Raw genomic sequence first — 17,677 nt, 5'->3', positions numbered from 1 at the left:
TCGCTATGTTAGTACGTAACCATTGATAAAGTCTAGACTGTTATTAGCGGCTGCTTCAGACAAATACTCAGGATCCGCTGGCTCGACGTCATTACCAACGTTCACATATATAGTACACGATAGAGCAATCTGCCGCTGAAGAAGAAATAAGGAAAAGAAGATGGAGATGGATAGGGCACATACTTGCCAGACTGCTAACCAATATGGCCACACAGGCATTGAGAAATCGCAAAACCTGGGGTCAGGTTGAGAAGATGGTACAGGACAGAGGACTCTGGAGATGTTTGATTGGCGGCCCATACCCCAACAGGACAGAGGACTCTGGAGATGTTTGATTGGCGGCCCATACCCCAGCAGGACAGAGGACTCTGGAGATGTTTGATTGGCGGCCCATACCCCAACAGGACAGAGGACTATGGAGATCTTTGGTTGGCGGCTCATACCCCAGCAGGACAGAGGACTCTGGAGATGTTTGATTGGCGGCCCATACCCCAACAGGACAGAGGACTATGGAGATCTTTGGTTGGCGGCTCATACCCCAGCAGGACAGAGGACTCTGGAGATCTTTGGTTGGCGACCCATACCCCAGCAGGACAGAGGACTCTGGAGATTTTTGGTTGGCGGCCCATACCCCAGCAGGACAGAGGACTCTGGAGATCTTTGGTTGGCGGCTCATATCCCAGCAGGAAAGAGGACTCTGGAGATCTTTGGTTGGCGGCCCATACCCCAGCAGGACAGAGGACTCTGGAGATCTTTGGTTGGCGGCCCATACCCCAGCAGGACAGAGGACTCTGGAGATCTTTGGTTGGCGGCCCATACCCCAGCAGGACAGAGGACTGGAGATCTTTAGTTGGTGGCCATATCTCAGTAGGGGTGCCGGGTAGAGATGATTGCTATTTAAGTTAGGATTATGGTTAGGATTAAGGTTGCTGTCAGGTTTAATGCCAGAGTAAGGCTAAAAATAACTTATATACACCATGGATCTAACTCATAATTTTTGGTACAAAATAAATTTATTTTAAACAAATGTGCTAAAATATTTTAATTAAATATTGACGTTGATTATCCGTGAAAATCTGCGGTTATCGCAAAAAAAAAAAAGCTTTTTGCTTCAGAGTTGGTGTTAAGATAAGATAGTCCTTTCGCAGTTCGCTCAAACCCATACCATATATGGTTAATGAGTTAACTGACCATAGCAAGATAATAGGTAAGTGAACTAACCACAGCAAGATAAACTGACCATAGCAAGATAATAGGTAAGTGAACTGACCATAGCAGGATAAAAGGTAGGTGAACTAACCACAGCAAGATAAACTTACCATAGCACGACAAACCACTAGAGCAGGGGTTCCCAACCTTTTTTTTTTAACTCTAGAGTACATTCTAAAATATCGGTAGGGTGGCGGGCACCACCTATTTTAAATCGACAAACTCCTTCCATAACTTTTCATTTTCCCATAATTTTTTGTCTTATTTTCTTATAGTCATAATGTATTAATAAATAATAAACAAAAATGTTTCAAAATAATAAAATTATTTGACATTTTTTTCAAATTGCATACACACAGAGAAATGTATTTACAAAACGTAAAGAAAGTAAACAAAACACATAAATACAAAGAAAACATTTAATTAAAAATATAATAAAGTCAATTTGATCTTTGGCATTGCATTTCATTGGCCAGAGCTTCATAATTAGGAGCGTATGACGATAATCCTGTTAGCAGACAATTAAAAAGATGCTCATCGGTGAGTCGAGATCCTTATCTTGATTTTATTAAGTTCATGTTTGAAAATAATGATTCGCATAAAAAATATGTCGAAGCGAAAAATGATTCAAATGGCACTAGCCGTTCCAGGCTAGCGTAAATAGTGCAGTCTGGCTCGCCGCTAGACATGTTGGGACAAGTATCGAACATATTTGATAAACCTAGGCAGTCAAAAAAAAATTGAAACTGTAACAAATGAATAAAAATAAATCATATTTTAAAATAATGTTTATGAAAAGAATTCTGTCTCTGTCGAATAGTGAGAGGCGGGCACATACGAATCGTTCAGCGGGCGCCATGGCGCCCGCGGGCACAGGGTTGGGAACCCCTGCACTAGAGTATAATACAGGCAAACTACACATACACACGCATTTCTTAATAATTTACCTTGTTTGTTTTAGACACACGCCAGATGAGCTTATTATGGAATCTTTAATTGATTCCGTGTGTTAGTTTAAGAAGATGTGATTCGTTTAAAGCCGACTCTTCAATGGGCTAATGTAAAACCATTTGTTCAATGGGCTAACATAAAGCCCTCTATTCAATGGACTTCCCATCATTTCAGGTGCTTGGACGTTACCTTGGGAACAAAAAACGTGACCTTGAAGGCCCTGTTACTTTTTGTTGGGGCTATTACCAGCACTGCTATGGTCATCTTCATGACACAATACTATTACATATGTAAGTTATTACACACAATACTATTACATATGTAAGTTATTACACACAATACTATTACATATGTAAGTTATTACACACAATACTATTAAATATGTAAGTAATTACACACAAAACTATTAGATATGTAAGTCATTACACACAAAACTATTAGATATGTAAGTTATTACACATAATACTATTACATATGTAAGTTATTACACAATACTATTACATATGTAAGTTATTACACAGAATACTATTATATATGTAAGTTATTACACACAATACTATTACATATGTAAGTCATTACATACAATACTATTACATATGTACGTCATTTCACACAATACTATTACATATGTAAGCCACTAAACACAATACTATTATATATGTAATTCAATACACACAATACTATTACATATGTAAGTCAGTACACTATACATATGTAAGTAACTACACACAAAACTATTACATATGTAGGTCACTACACACAATTACATATGTTAGTCAATTCTGACAATACAATTACATTATAAATCAATCCTGACAATACTTTAACATATGTAATTCCCTACACCAAGTTTTATGATGAAATAAAAGTATAGATTTTGGCCTACCCTCTCCACTCATTTATTTTATTTTGAAAGAGTGGCGAAAGAGGGCTGCAAAATTAAATTAATTTTAGAATACTGTGTTCTATCATTTAAGAAAAAATACAGTAAATATTTTATTGTTAATCAAACAAAAGCGAAGTCTAAGTATTTTTTCTTTGTTTTCATAAAGGATAACTAATAAATATTTTAATTTTTAAATGGTAATATATTTATTATCTCCCTTTAACTTATAGACACATTCAACAAACGCTGCCTGTTTTTAGAACAGCGTTGATCGAATTTTTAGGGAAGAGTAGGGTCTCTTGAAATGTATAATAATATTTATTTTTAAAAAAACATTCATAACAAATTTAGAATAACCAGCTTATAAATATATTAAATTTTAAAAAATCAGTTAGCCGACATGTGTTATAATAAAGGTCATAAATGTTTTTAAAAATGTTTATACAACCAAGGGAAACAACCACAGATAAAGGCCTAGAATTAGTTTATAATCGATACATTTGACAAAATACAACGTAAATGGATTTTTTTTTAAATCTCTGTATTTGCATTATACTTGTTAAAAAATTGATTTTTCTTCTCTTATAGATCGTTTTTTTTTTTCAAAAATTGTATATTTGACTCTAGTAAAATTTAACCCAAAAGCTATAGCTTTTTTTAATGTTATGAAAATAGAAATAAGTAAAACGTGTTTATGCAGTACTTCTAGAAGAATCATCAGATATATTATAAACGTCTTTGTGTCGTTTCTTTTTCTGTCCATGGGTGGCTACAATGTGAACTTTTGACACCTCAGCTAACGACGGAGCACGGTAAACTAGGCAGTCAAGAGAAACCCAGTTTGCACACCTTATTTTAGTCTAGTTCTTAAGTCATTTTATTTTCTCCCTTTGATTATTATATATGCAATTGATGTTCATGTCTTTGATGCTGTGTAAAATCTATCAAATAACTTAGTATTACTGATTTAAATGTTTAAAACAATTGAATCAGTAAAAATAAAGGAAAAAATAATTTAAAAAATAATCGAGGACTGCATAGATATAGATGTTTGAAAGGGAAGAGTGTTTGTTGTGTTGACGTGTCTCATTGTAATAACATAACTTTTCCGATTGCTTAAAATTTGTATCATTTTAATTCTCTGTAATCCCAAATTTATTTCAGCTCTACTTTAAAAAAAAACAAATTCCACCCCCCCCCCCCCCCGTCCCCCGTCCCTCAGCCCACCACGCTGAGGGAAAAAAATCAATTGAATCATCATTTAATTACACATTTGCATTTTCAGTTTCAGGTTGGTTTTATTTTTTTTTTATTTTTTTTTTATTTTAGACGTTTTGTATTAGATCTATATATAAGTAAACCATCTTTAATGAATGAAAGTAGGCTACAAGTAAGAAAGAAATATTACTATTGTAAATCTGTGTCAGTCCTCACAAGCCGGTGATGAAAACTGTAATACTAAAGCGAACACACACAACTGACGCTGTAAATTACATGTCTGAGGCAAAAAAAAAAATGTGTGTAATCCTCGATTTAGATCTATTTACAATTTAAAAAAAAAATCCCTTTAATTAAATCCCGAGTGTTAAACTGAAAATAGAATCGAGCTTAACGAGGGAAATATATCTTTTTAAATTAAAACTAGCTAATCACGCATTAAAAAATAATTTTTTATTCTATACAACTAATTTTATTATTAAGCTTTAAACTGTTTTGGCTTATCGATGATAACACAACAATAAGTAAAATTGTATGTAACTGAACCATTTTTGTCCTGCAGACTTCTATTCACAACAGTCTTCACACATCGCCATACAGGTAGGTGACGTTACTCATCATCTTTCTTATAGATATTTTAATGTAACAGATAATAACATGATAACATCTTTTACCGTTCGTTCCCAAGATACGTTAGGCAGGTGAAGTAGAGTTAATCTGTTTCAGAGACCTCTGCATATGAAGGGATTATTATAGTGAACGATCAATAAATAAATTTATTAAAAAAAACCTGGAATCAAACAAAGCAAATACTAAGAAATTAAGAAATTAAACTAGAACTAGGCGATACATTTACAAACTAAAATCACAACATGCTCAAACTAAACAGTGGCGTGGCTATGTATAGCAGAAGACCATAGGGTACATCATATGACGGTATTGTGTAATAGACGACCGTATTGTACAGCAGACGACGGTTTCGTAAAGCAGACGACGGTATTGTAAAGCAGACGACCGTATTGTAAAGCAGACGACCGTATTGTACAGCAGACGACGGTATCGTAAAGCAGACGACGGTATCGTAAAGCAGACGACGGTATGGTACAGCAGACAAAATTCTAAGTCTGTCTCAGACTTAGAATTGAAGCCACTACGTCACTGACACTGATGTTACGTCTACTATTGACATATTTACACGCGCACCCCCCCCCCCACCCGCTCTCTCTCTCTCTCTCTCACACACACACACACACACACACATATATATACTAGCTGCATCCCGTGCTCCGCCACGGTAAATCTTTTTTAAATGTACCAACTTGGGAACAGAACAAAACTAAACACAACACAAACGAACGCAAAAAAAAACAAACAAAAAAAAACGAAAAAACAAACACAACACTCATAACATAAACACAATTTAAATGCAATCATACAGGCATATTGCTCACAGTCTAGCCCGTAGCGCCAAATCGCGCCCTTTACGGTGATTTGCGACCCCCTCAAACTTTCGATTTGCACCCCTTCCCCCCCCCCCCGCCCTAAAACTTTCGATTTCCACCACCCCCCCCCCCTCGCACATTTTTTCCAACCAACTTTGGCGCCCCCTAAGGTCGGCACCCGGGGACATATACCCCCCTCGCTACGCCTCTCCTATAAAACCCGAAAGATAGAATAATAATTAGAAATCAGCATAAATAATAGGCAGTAATTAAAATATCCGTGTTTTACCTACAATATTTCACTTTATCCATTCACGCATTTTTTTCCAGTACTTTAAATTTTAAAAATTTACAATAGAGTTTCATAACTAAAACCATTGCGCACCTAATGAACGTGATGACGCGTCTATAATAGTGCTGAATAGTTGATTAAAAATTATAAGTAATAAACGGTAGGGCCTACATTCAGTGAATAAAATAAATAAAAGATTGCCTTTTATCAATCCATGCTAATTATAATTTTCTAACTATAATTTCCTCTTACACATCCGAATCATTTGCATTCACATTTTGCTAATTATATTATTGCAACACTAATTCCTTCTATGACGAACGTATATTTGCATTCACATTTTTTATTAGCGTGAGTTTAATGTATTTTCAAATTACCTCCATTGTCAAAATTAGAAAAGAGTTAAATTAATTTGATTTTTTCTACCGTACTGTTATTATGTTATTAAAATGTATCCACTTTTTCTAGGAATATAAACGAAAATGATATTTGACATTGATCCTTTTAATATGTTTTAGAAATGTGCGTGTATTTAATATTTTCTTTAAGTTATGCAAAAGAGTAAACACAGTGGAAATTATAAAATAGCTCTATGCCGCTATATAAACAAACCCTACTCTATTACTTATAGTAAGACACTGCGGTGCACTGAAAAGCACAGCATGGTGCGAATGTTTACTTTTATGGTTCCAAAAGCTATAGCGATGACAGAAGGAAGGAAGGAAGGAAGGACTGACACACGCTCAGCCCGCTTATATTATAGATATATATATATATATATATATATATATATATATATATATATATATATATATATATATATATATTATATATATATATATATATATATATATATATATATATGTATATATATATATATATATATATATATATATATATATATATATATATATATATATATATATATATATATATATATACACACTAACACTTTTTTTAAAAATGGTTTTCTTAGAGTCTAGTAGAGGAGCTGAAACAGAGGCGTATCCAGGTTTTCGTTGTAGGGGGAGCGAAAAGAGCAAAAAAAGGCGCCAAACTTTTAACACGTTCTGTATACGTGTATTATATATATATATATATATATATATATATATATATATATATATATATATATATATATATATATATATATATATATATATATACATATATACATATATACATATATAATTACTAGCTATATGTCATTACTTCGCTATGATGTAAAATAAATTAACACACAATGTAGGCCGACAAAACAAAAATTGTATCAATCTAAACAAAAATATATATATATATACACACTACAGCCAAAAACAATGAACGTAACACAATCTGTTTTGTAATTCTTGTAAAAAAAAATTTCTTACATAATAATTCCTGGGAAATTATTTAAGACAAGTGAAATAGGGGAAATAATCACTCTCTTAATATAAATATGTATATATCTACACATTTAATTATAAATGTCAAAACAAATAAATAATTCGTGTTTACAAAATCTTTTTGTCTGTAATCAGAATTTAATATATCTTCATCATAAATGCTAAAGTATTACAGCATAATGAAAGTTTTTTAAATCAGAGTTGGTATTAAACCACGCTTTTCGATATAATGGAAAAACATTCGGATTAATAGCCTACATTTAACCAAATATAGGTGTTTTAGTTCAGATCATATATTTTTAATTAACTACTAATTAACTACTGCTTCTTAGTGTTCTTTAAAGATCATTTTTTAACATAGTGATTGGTATGGGTTAGATCACTGTATTGATCATACACCTTTTTACTGGTAATTGTAAAAACAATATTCACAGAGTTTTACGTTTAAAAAGCTAATTTTCTGGCGGCTTGGTACTTTGGTACATCATTACGCGTTTATCTACATGTACTTATAAGATCAGTTCGGGGTGGGTTGGGGGGGGGGGGTCACCAACCCAGTGTATACCTAGGTGTGACATTAATGTCGCTCTACACAATTGTGGTGGTGAGGTGTGTGTGTGGGGGGGGGGGGGAATAACCAACTCAGAGTGAACCTAGCGCCAGTTTTTAGATGCCTGTTCTAAACATACGTATATATTATACCAATATATACTACACAAATATATATTACAGAAATAGATTTAAATAAGTAGCAGTGGTATTATGACAATATTTTTTTACAGAAGGGTCCGTGGGGGAGGGGGGGTTGTAACTGTTTCATATAATTTGTAATCGTAATCACTATCGCCCAAACTGTAAGAATACTACTACTTCATCGTGATGATGTTGTTGACCTTGTCAAAATGTCCCCACCTCTACGCAGTTTGCTCATAAGTAAATTTAAATAAAGGTGCCACATGAGTTGTATTTGTTTCTGTATTGTAATTTTTTTTTAAATTAATCGCACGATTCAAACTGTATATATAAAGTAATTATGTGTGAAGTTTTATGTATAACATTTTCTAATTCAATTATTCGTAAGTAAATACATTATACAGTTGCCCTAAACTTAACACCCCTCTTGCCAAGTGGTACTACCGTAGAGGTTTTTTAAACATTGCAATGCATCGTAATGGTTATTTTTAGAATGGCAAACTGATGCAGCTGTTAATACGTGTTGTAAACGTAGACACTACTAGACTAGTACAATAATGCTTAATTGCTGCATGAAAAGAAATCTTGTGATTTACATAGATGTGCCGACCAAAAATATTTTTTTAACAAATATCATTGTTTAAAAGTTTGAGTTTAAAAAGTTTCCAAAAAGGCGCCACTTTGATGAAAATGGCCAGAGGGGGAGCGGCCGCTCCCCCTGCTCCCCCCCTGCGTACGCTACTGAGCTGAAAGAAGGTCCTACACAACCCAATTGAGTGTAACAGATGTATTACCTCGTGATTTGAGTGCGTTAATTTTAAAATTAAATTTATTTTTAAAATAATTAGAATTTCCTGATCCATAAACTCATTACGATCATAATGACACAATAATTACGAGAATAAACATTATAATATATCTTTTAGCCTATTCGCAAAATTTATGGGGTAAGGGAGGTGACTACACTTATATGAAAGTTCTTTTTTACATGTCCACATTACTTCCCTTTTTTGTTGTTATTGTATTTCTACTGGTAGTATTGTGATTGAAAAGGTTAAAAAAAACAGCATAAGATGTTTAAAACTAAAGTTCTGTACTAAATCTTTATTACTTAACTATAATTGCTTAGCACACAAACAATTTATAAAATCCGCTAATTTTTCAATTTTTCATGCTTCTGTTGATTTTGTGTATTTTTAAGAGCCAGTAAAGAAGTCACATTAACTTAAGGGTTAAAGTAACATGTTATGTAATAATCAATTCACACCCTTATTTTAACCATGCATTAATGTTAATTAATTAATATTGATGAATTATGGCTAAAACAATTAAAAGAGATGGACAATAAACGAAAACAACGCCTAAATCTATCAATATTGTTACGCATGCAGATTTACGATTTCAAACTGTTTTTAACCACTATTTTGGAAGTTTTTATAGACGAAAAAAAACAATAACATAATAATATAGGGCAGTGTTTCAATTTAAATGTTATAATAAGTGGTACTCGCAAAAAGAAATAATGAAAATTTTAGTTTGATTTTTTTAAATTAAGCACATTAAATAATTAATCATACATGAAGAACAATTTTTGTATTCGAATCTTCATTGTTTTAAGACATTGCCTGACATCATCTCTAAATTTAAATTAAAATGGTGTTTACTGGACTAGTTAGTGAAGGGTGTTTTTTTTACAATTCTAGGCTTGTATAAGACTGACATAAATTATAGGCCCTAATTTACAAAAAATTACTTATCTTCTTTCAGTGTGTGGAAATGTGGATACATTACAAAGTTTGAGGATTCCCAACTCTACAACAGTGAAGTCTCTATCAGTCAATTCTACTTCAGCCAATTCTCTAATTTAATCAACTCTACTTCAGTCAACTCTACTTCTGTCAACTTTACCCAAGTCAACTCTACACCAGTCAGTCAATTCTACACCAGTCAATTCTACATCAGTGAATTGTACTTTAGTCACTCCAACTTCAGTCAACTGTAACTCAGTCAATTCTACTTCGATCAACTCAGCCTCAGTCAAGTCTACATTAGTCACTCCACATCAGTCAACATTAGTCAACTCTATATCAAGCAAACCTACGTCAATCAACTCTACTTCAGTCAACTCTACTTCAGTCAACTCTACTTCAGTCAACTCTACTTCAGTCAACTCTACTTCAGTCAACTCTACTTCAGAGTCAACTCTACATTTATCAACTCTACTTCAGTCAACTCTACTTCAGTCAACTCTACATTCATCAACTCTACTTCAGCCAACTCTACTTCAGTCAACTCTACTTCAGCCAACTCTACTTCAGTCAACTCTACTTCAGTCAACTCTACATTCATCAACTCTACTTCTGTCAACTCTACATTCATCAACTCTACTTCAGTCAACTCTACATTCATCAACTCTACTTCAGTCAACTCTACATTCATCAACTCTACTTCAGTCAACTCTACATTCATCAACTCTACTTCAGTCAACTCTACATTCATCAACTCTACTTCAGTCAACTCTACATTCAGCAACTCTACTTCAGCCAACTCAACTTCAGTCAACTCTACATTCATCAACTCTACTTCAGCCAACTCTACTTCAGTCAACTCTACTTCAGTCAACTCTACATTCAGCAACTCTACTTCAGTCAACTCTACATTCAGCAACTCTACTTCAGTCAACTCTACATTCAGCAACTCTACTTCAGCCAACTCTACATTCATCAACTCTACTTTAGTCAACTCTACATTCATCAACTCTACTTCAGCCAACTCTACTTCAGTCAACTCTACTTCAGTCAACTCTACATTCATCAACTCTACTTCAGTCAACTCTACATTCAGCAACTCTACATTCAGCAACTCTACTTCAGCCAACTCTACTTCAGTCAACTCTACATTCATCAACTCTACATTCAGCAACTCTACTTCAGTCAACTCTACTTCAGTCAACTCTACATTCATCAACTCTACTTCAGTCAACTCTACATTCAGCAACTCTACTTCAGCCAACTCTACTTCAGTCAACTCTACTTGAGCCAACTCTACATTCAGCAACTCTACTTCAGCCAACTCTACTTCAGTCAACTCTACATTCAGCAACTCTACTTCAGTCAACTCTACATTCAGCAACTCTATATCAAGCAACTCTACATTCATGTCTCATACATAAAGTCACTCCTTAGATCGACATTACCTTTGACCAATGGTTTGGTCCAGCTTGGGCAGGACTTTTGCTGCCTGTTTCTCTACCAGTATTTACCTGGGACATCTACACAAGCATGTGATAAACAAACGAGACCATCAGAACTGAAGATAAAACTGTACACGGCATGTTATTTGAACAGACGTAAATAAGACATGTAGTCGATAGAACAGAAAACAAAGATGATCTCGAACCACCCAAGACGGCAGACAAAGCGTATGTTGCCATGATGTGTAGGCAGTCGATGGGAACTGGGGAAACAACTGGCCACTGAGACAATTTTCATGAGATATGACACTATTGTTTTTTTTTTAATTCAAAAGTACGGTTTTATAACTGTCATTAAAGAAATACCAGAAATAACTTACTTAAAGCTGTCAGCATGTTAATTCGCCATGTTCAACTAAATACTATGTAATAATACAATCTGGTATAATTTGGTTTAAAAAAACAACACATTGTTGAGGGCCTCTTAAAATCGGGGCCCTGGTATGCTGCCTGCTCAGCCCCCAACACTTCATCCGCCCCTGGCTTTGACCTCTGCCCCCAAGCGCGTGTTAATTATGACACGTTTAATTAACTTGCCCTAAATGATTTGATCTGCTGTATTAACACGTCACCTGGGGGTGTGATGTAGATGATTGACACCTTGATTATCGATCTCTCGTTGATTGACTCGTTGGCCGTTTGAAAAAAAATCATCGCATATTTTGTAAGTGGTTTATTTCCTGCTTGAGTGTAAAGTTAACATCAAGTTTTTAGCATGAACTACATTGGCTGTCAGATGTTTGTAATATATTTTTGTGCACAGGTTATAGGGACGACGAACATTGGCAAAATTAGTTATTTTGGTGATCGTTTCGCGAGTTACAGTTTTATATTTAAAGCGTTAAACATATTTATAACACATTTTATAATTAAGTTTGTGATTAAGCTTTTCGTTAAGCTAAAAATATCATTTGAGCATAAAACCAATACAACAAAGTTTATAACAAAGCTTTAACTTTAAGTAAAAAACAAAGTTGCAACAAAGGTAATTTTTAAAAACACATTACATTTGTAGTGCATTATATGCATATGTGTGTTGGTTTCAACAGTGGAGACGTCAAGTAATAATTAATTTGAAATCAGATTTCTACCCGTACTTAGGTTTTATGCTTCAAGGGCAATCTCTCAGCAGTTTAACACGGCAGTTGCGGATCTTTAACCAACGTATCTGATAAAAACTTTCTTCATTATATGAAAAATGTATTCGGTTATTATAAATATTGATTCTCTACGATTTACTAGATGTAAAAAAATAAAAATGATTTCAATATATTTGCTGTTAGTCATAGCTGAAGATTTATGGTTCCGAATATCCTTGTGGTTTAATTATTCAGCCTTTACCATCTCATTCTGGTGAAGTATCTACATTCCATTCGGGTGAAGTTTTCTACCTTTAGTCAAGTTTTACCCATATCATTTATCACATTTTTAGTTTCCAATTAATTTTTCAACTTTGTTTTCAGTTTTCGTTCCATATGGTGAAGTTTCTATATTTTACTTTGGTGAAGTTGCTTCATTTCTTATTCCATGTTGGTCAAGTTTTTTTGTTTCTTGTCAACGTTCGTCAAGTTTCTTCATTTCGTTTCCATGTTGGTCAAGTTTTTACATTTCCCATTCCATGTTCGTCAAGCTTCTGCACTACCTCATTCCATTTTTTGTCAAGTTTCTACATGTTGGTCAAGTTTCAACACCCAACCTGCTCGCCATGTTTCACTGGGCGTGTTTTCTAAATTCCAGGTTTGCAAGTGGGCGTGGCGTCCCCGTGAATTATTTATCTGTTGTATCAGGCCACGGCCGCGTGCCGCTGTGGTCTCGAGACAATAGAAACCCAATTTTGTTTTAGAACAAAGGAAACGTGTGTTCCACCCTGTCCCTAAGCTGGGGGGGGGGGGGGTGAAAAGTGCCAGACTGTCACCCAAATTTATGACGTTGGGGTATTGATCAAGTCTTAAGAATGAAATTACAGCGGAATTCAGGAGCAAATTAACAGAACTAACCCCATTGGTGTGTGTGTGTGTGTGTGGGGGGGGGGGGGTGATTTAACTCGGAGGACACCCGTTGGAGGACGGATAAGACCTCGGTGGAGGACATCTTGGTCCTACAGGGGACACCGCTGGGGATTGAAATTGTGAGAAGCTGAGACCTACAGAGGACGATAGCGAGAGAGACCAGATAGAGACAGCAAAAGACCTTCTGCAAAAGACAACTGGCTTGACATTTAGATTTAAAAAAAACAAGCTAACTATCTTTTAGTTATGATAATTAGCTAAAGACATTCAGATGGAAACAGCTAGCTAAAACCTTTAAAAATAACAAGTTAAAAGCCTTCAGATGTGGACAGCTAGCTAAAATGTTCATGTAAATACAGACAAGTAAAGACCTTCAGAAAACAGCATCAAAGACTTGCGGTGGAATATCTCTAAGACCTTCAAGTGAAGAAAGCTAGAACTGTATAAAAAACAAAGACTTAATAAAGGAAATTCATGACTATGAGAGGAAGCATATATGACGTATGAGAAGAACAAAGACCTAAAAGTAGGACACTAGAGGACATAGTAGAGGACAGAGTAGAGGACAGAGTGGAGGACATAGTAGAGGACAATCTAAGCGTATAAAACAGTACGGCGGCGTCAAAGCCGTCAAAACATCAAAGAAAAGTTACAGACTGAAACTAAACCGTTGACCGACAATGATGGAGGAAAGCTAATTTTGCTGTGTTAACTAACGATTCTTGATAGGATATCACGTGACAGCTATATAGGACAGTCAAGTCAATGACAACCACTGAGGTCAACCACTATTCATATTTGAACAGCCATGAAAATGTGATATAGAAGTAATCGTATAATCCATGTTGGGAAAATAATTACATTAGGGTATCTAATTACAATTGATAATCCCGGACAGTTAATTTATATAGGACAACTATATGTAGAACTATTGTAAAGTGAAGCTTTTTATAAGTCTGTTTACTTATAATTTCGTATCATGAACTTCGGCGACCCTCATCAGCAGGTTTACAATCCATCATGTTTCTTGTATGACAAATCCCATAGCTTGACGGAATGGAAGATGAAGAAAGAGATAACTAAACAGAGAAAAATAGAAATTAGTGAGAGAAACGATGGATTTCTTAATAAAAAGCTTCAGCGTCCATAATTTAGATACTAAAACTGTTACCATAACTCGATTTTTATGCGAGTTAATGGCAAATTAAATTAGTTCCCCACATAACTAACTGATCAAGGTTGGGTGTCGGGGGAAGGGCGGGAGTGAGAGGGGGGGGGGGATAGTGCTCAAGAATGTTGAATTAGGCACGTTGAAGTAAATGGCCTGGAGTTTATCTGGTAGGGACACGCCCCCTTCCCCCAGTGTTTCAAATGAGCAGTGGGGTATTGATACTCACGCGCAGGGCACACAATGGTCACGGCGGTTCTCAAAATGCCCGGGCACGGTCGTCGAGGGCACTTGGAGTGGCATCGTGTGCTGGGTAAATATTTGATCCGGCAAACATTGGCCACAATGACCGGTGGCGGTCAAAAGACCGGGTAGGTTGACCGGGGAAGAGGGGGAGGGAGGGGAATAGTGGCTTTATAGAGAGGGGATGAAAATACTACTTTAGGAGCGGGAGGGATTTAAGGAAGGGTAAAGGGTGGGGTTGTGTTTATAAATGGGCGTGTTATACAATTAAAAATGAAGTAATTTTAATTGTGAAGGTTTTTTTCTTCTTTAACATTGAAATGACGCCGAACTGAATAGTTTTTGTTTTTTCTTTAAATAAAGTAGAATTGTATTAAAATGCGGAGACTCGAGTTCAGATTAAAAGCTAGTGCTGGTATTTGCATCTTATTCCAACGTGGATTCATTACACTAAATTTACTATATCTGCGTGAAATGCTATTGTTGAACTCAGACAATAACTTTTTTCCCAATTTCGGCCAAGTTAAGGGCAGAGTGAATCATTCCGAAACTTTACTTTTCCTACTACTCAACAATTTACTGTCTCAGTTTCTCATACTAACATAAATTGGGCAATTTTTTTCAGGTTTTGAGTATTGTTTTTTAAAATAAAGATTTGTTTTTAAATCAGTCGATTACCTTATTTCGAACTAGTTTTCCTTAAAAGTTGCTTTGACATATTGTTTCCATTGTGTTGCCACGCTTAAATTACACAAGTTGAAGAGACATTCAAACATTCTACATTTTTCTAAGCAAAAACAGTAGAATAAAATATAGGTTTATCTGATAATGGTCTATAATCGAAACTTTCATTTTCTAAGCTTAATAAGATAAAACATATTTAAAATGAGTTTTACGCATGTTTTACGCAGTCGGAATATTTGATAGACCATGTAGTGAAATTTTTGATGATTCAAGTCGACATATTTGCTAGATCGTATAGTAAAAAATTTGATGATTCAAGTCGACATATTTGATAGATCGTATAGTAAAATTTTTGATGATTCAAGTCGACATATTTGCTAGATCGTATAGTAAAAAATTTGATGATTCAAGTCGACATATTTGATAGATCTTATAGTAAAATTTTCGATGATTCAAGCAAGCTCAAACACCGATACTGTGACTCACAGATTCCTGATATCATTACTAACTAATTAATCAAAGCGATTGACGGCCCAGTGGGGGTTGACCCCTGAGCGACTGATGTCAAGACACCGATGACCCCTCCGTCTTTACGTGACGCTGTGAGGAAGCTTATCATTCAGTAGTTGAAAATACTTTTAACTCAACCCTTTTGTATGTCTTGTACGTTTTGTTAGTTTTTATTAAAAATGCCGTCAAGATTATATTTTATCGTATTGTATTTTTCTTTCTATATTAATTTGGGTTAAAGTTACTGTCAGGGATAGAAGTATATGTGTTAGTGAGAGTTAGTGTTTAGTGAAGAGGTTAAAGCAGGTTAAGGTTTAAGCTTAGGGTTATAGAACCGACACATGCAGCATAGCCTTAACCTCGTCTCTCCTACACCATCATCCTTAATGTTTTACCCAGGGGCGTAGTAGCGAGGGGGGGGGGGGGGGCGGGGGGGGGGTGCGGACCGCACCAGGTGACACCATTTAGGGGGGTGACACCAAGGCAAAAATAGCAAAATATATAGAGAAAAACTTGAGGGGGGTGCAAATCGAAAGTTTGAGGGGGGGGGGGTGCAAATCGAAAGTTTGAGGGGGGGGGGTGCAAATCGAAAACTTAAAAGTTTGTCCACGGGAAGGGTCGCAACGCCTCTGGGGGGGGGGTGACACCATTAAGTGCCGCACCGGGTGACACCCGACCCTGCTACGCCACTGGTTTTACCACTATGTAGTTTAATACAATGACACGTATAGGGAACTGGTCTAGTACTTTATATAATGTGCCTTAGTGCAGGATACATTCGGGGCCTCTTGAGCGAGGTGTTCGGGAGAGAATGTAGACGTTTAACTTAAGATTACTCGGCCGCCGTGGACTAAAATTTCTTTGACCACTGTCCACTGTGTATCGCCCATCACACCCACTCAAAGCTGGCACACATACCCCCACACACCCCCACACACCCCCACAACGCCAACCACTTGAGGTATTTATGCCAGGCACGTCAGCAACTAATTCTTGCATAATTTCTTTTTCAAAAGTGTCCGGCTCCCCCTCCCCCTCCCAATCCACAAAATGGGGACAGGGAGCGCGGGCTAATATTATCTTGGTCAACACCACTTCCGGTCCATCGTCGCGGGGGTCCGCGCGAGACTTGACCACTGGTCAGCAGCGACTGTATAGAATGGTCATACCTCTCTGGACACCATTAGACGGCGCTTCCTCTCCAACGCCCGTCCGTGAAAGCCAATGGATTAGCTGAGCTGGGGTCTTGATCCCATTAGAGAGGATCTAAGTGGCTGCATCATGCAGGAAGTCAACTGATTTGAATTCAACGTGCTGATCTTAATCTCAAGTGTGCATTTTCTATCTAAGAAAGGCTCAAGTATATGAACTAGGTTATCTCAAACATTACATCTTTAGATAAGCAAGATCTTCTGTCCATTTAATGAATCACATAAATGACCCCTTACTCCGGGGTATGATTGGGGGGATTGCATGCTGTCACTTTAAAAAACAACGTTGAAATGTGAATGTTTTAGACGAAACTCCGGAAAACCTTGATCCAAACGCTTAACTTAACAAGTTTTACAATTAACAGCAGTTTTATTAACTGGTTATGTTTAGGGTTAATATGTAAAGGTTTCTAGAAGTATAGACTATAAGTATTATACGTATGTCTAGTTTTAACAATGAACTACCTTGGAATTCTTAATAACACAAGCAGGCCTATCTTTCAGTTTCTTTATTTAGTAAACA

Source organism: Physella acuta, unplaced genomic scaffold (assembly GCF_028476545.2).
Source record: "Physella acuta isolate Inbredline_101_S28 unplaced genomic scaffold, ASM2847654v3 ptg000010l, whole genome shotgun sequence".
NCBI classification, from domain to species: domain Eukaryota; kingdom Metazoa; phylum Mollusca; class Gastropoda; family Physidae; genus Physella; species Physella acuta.
This window is presented reverse-complemented; position numbering follows the sequence as displayed.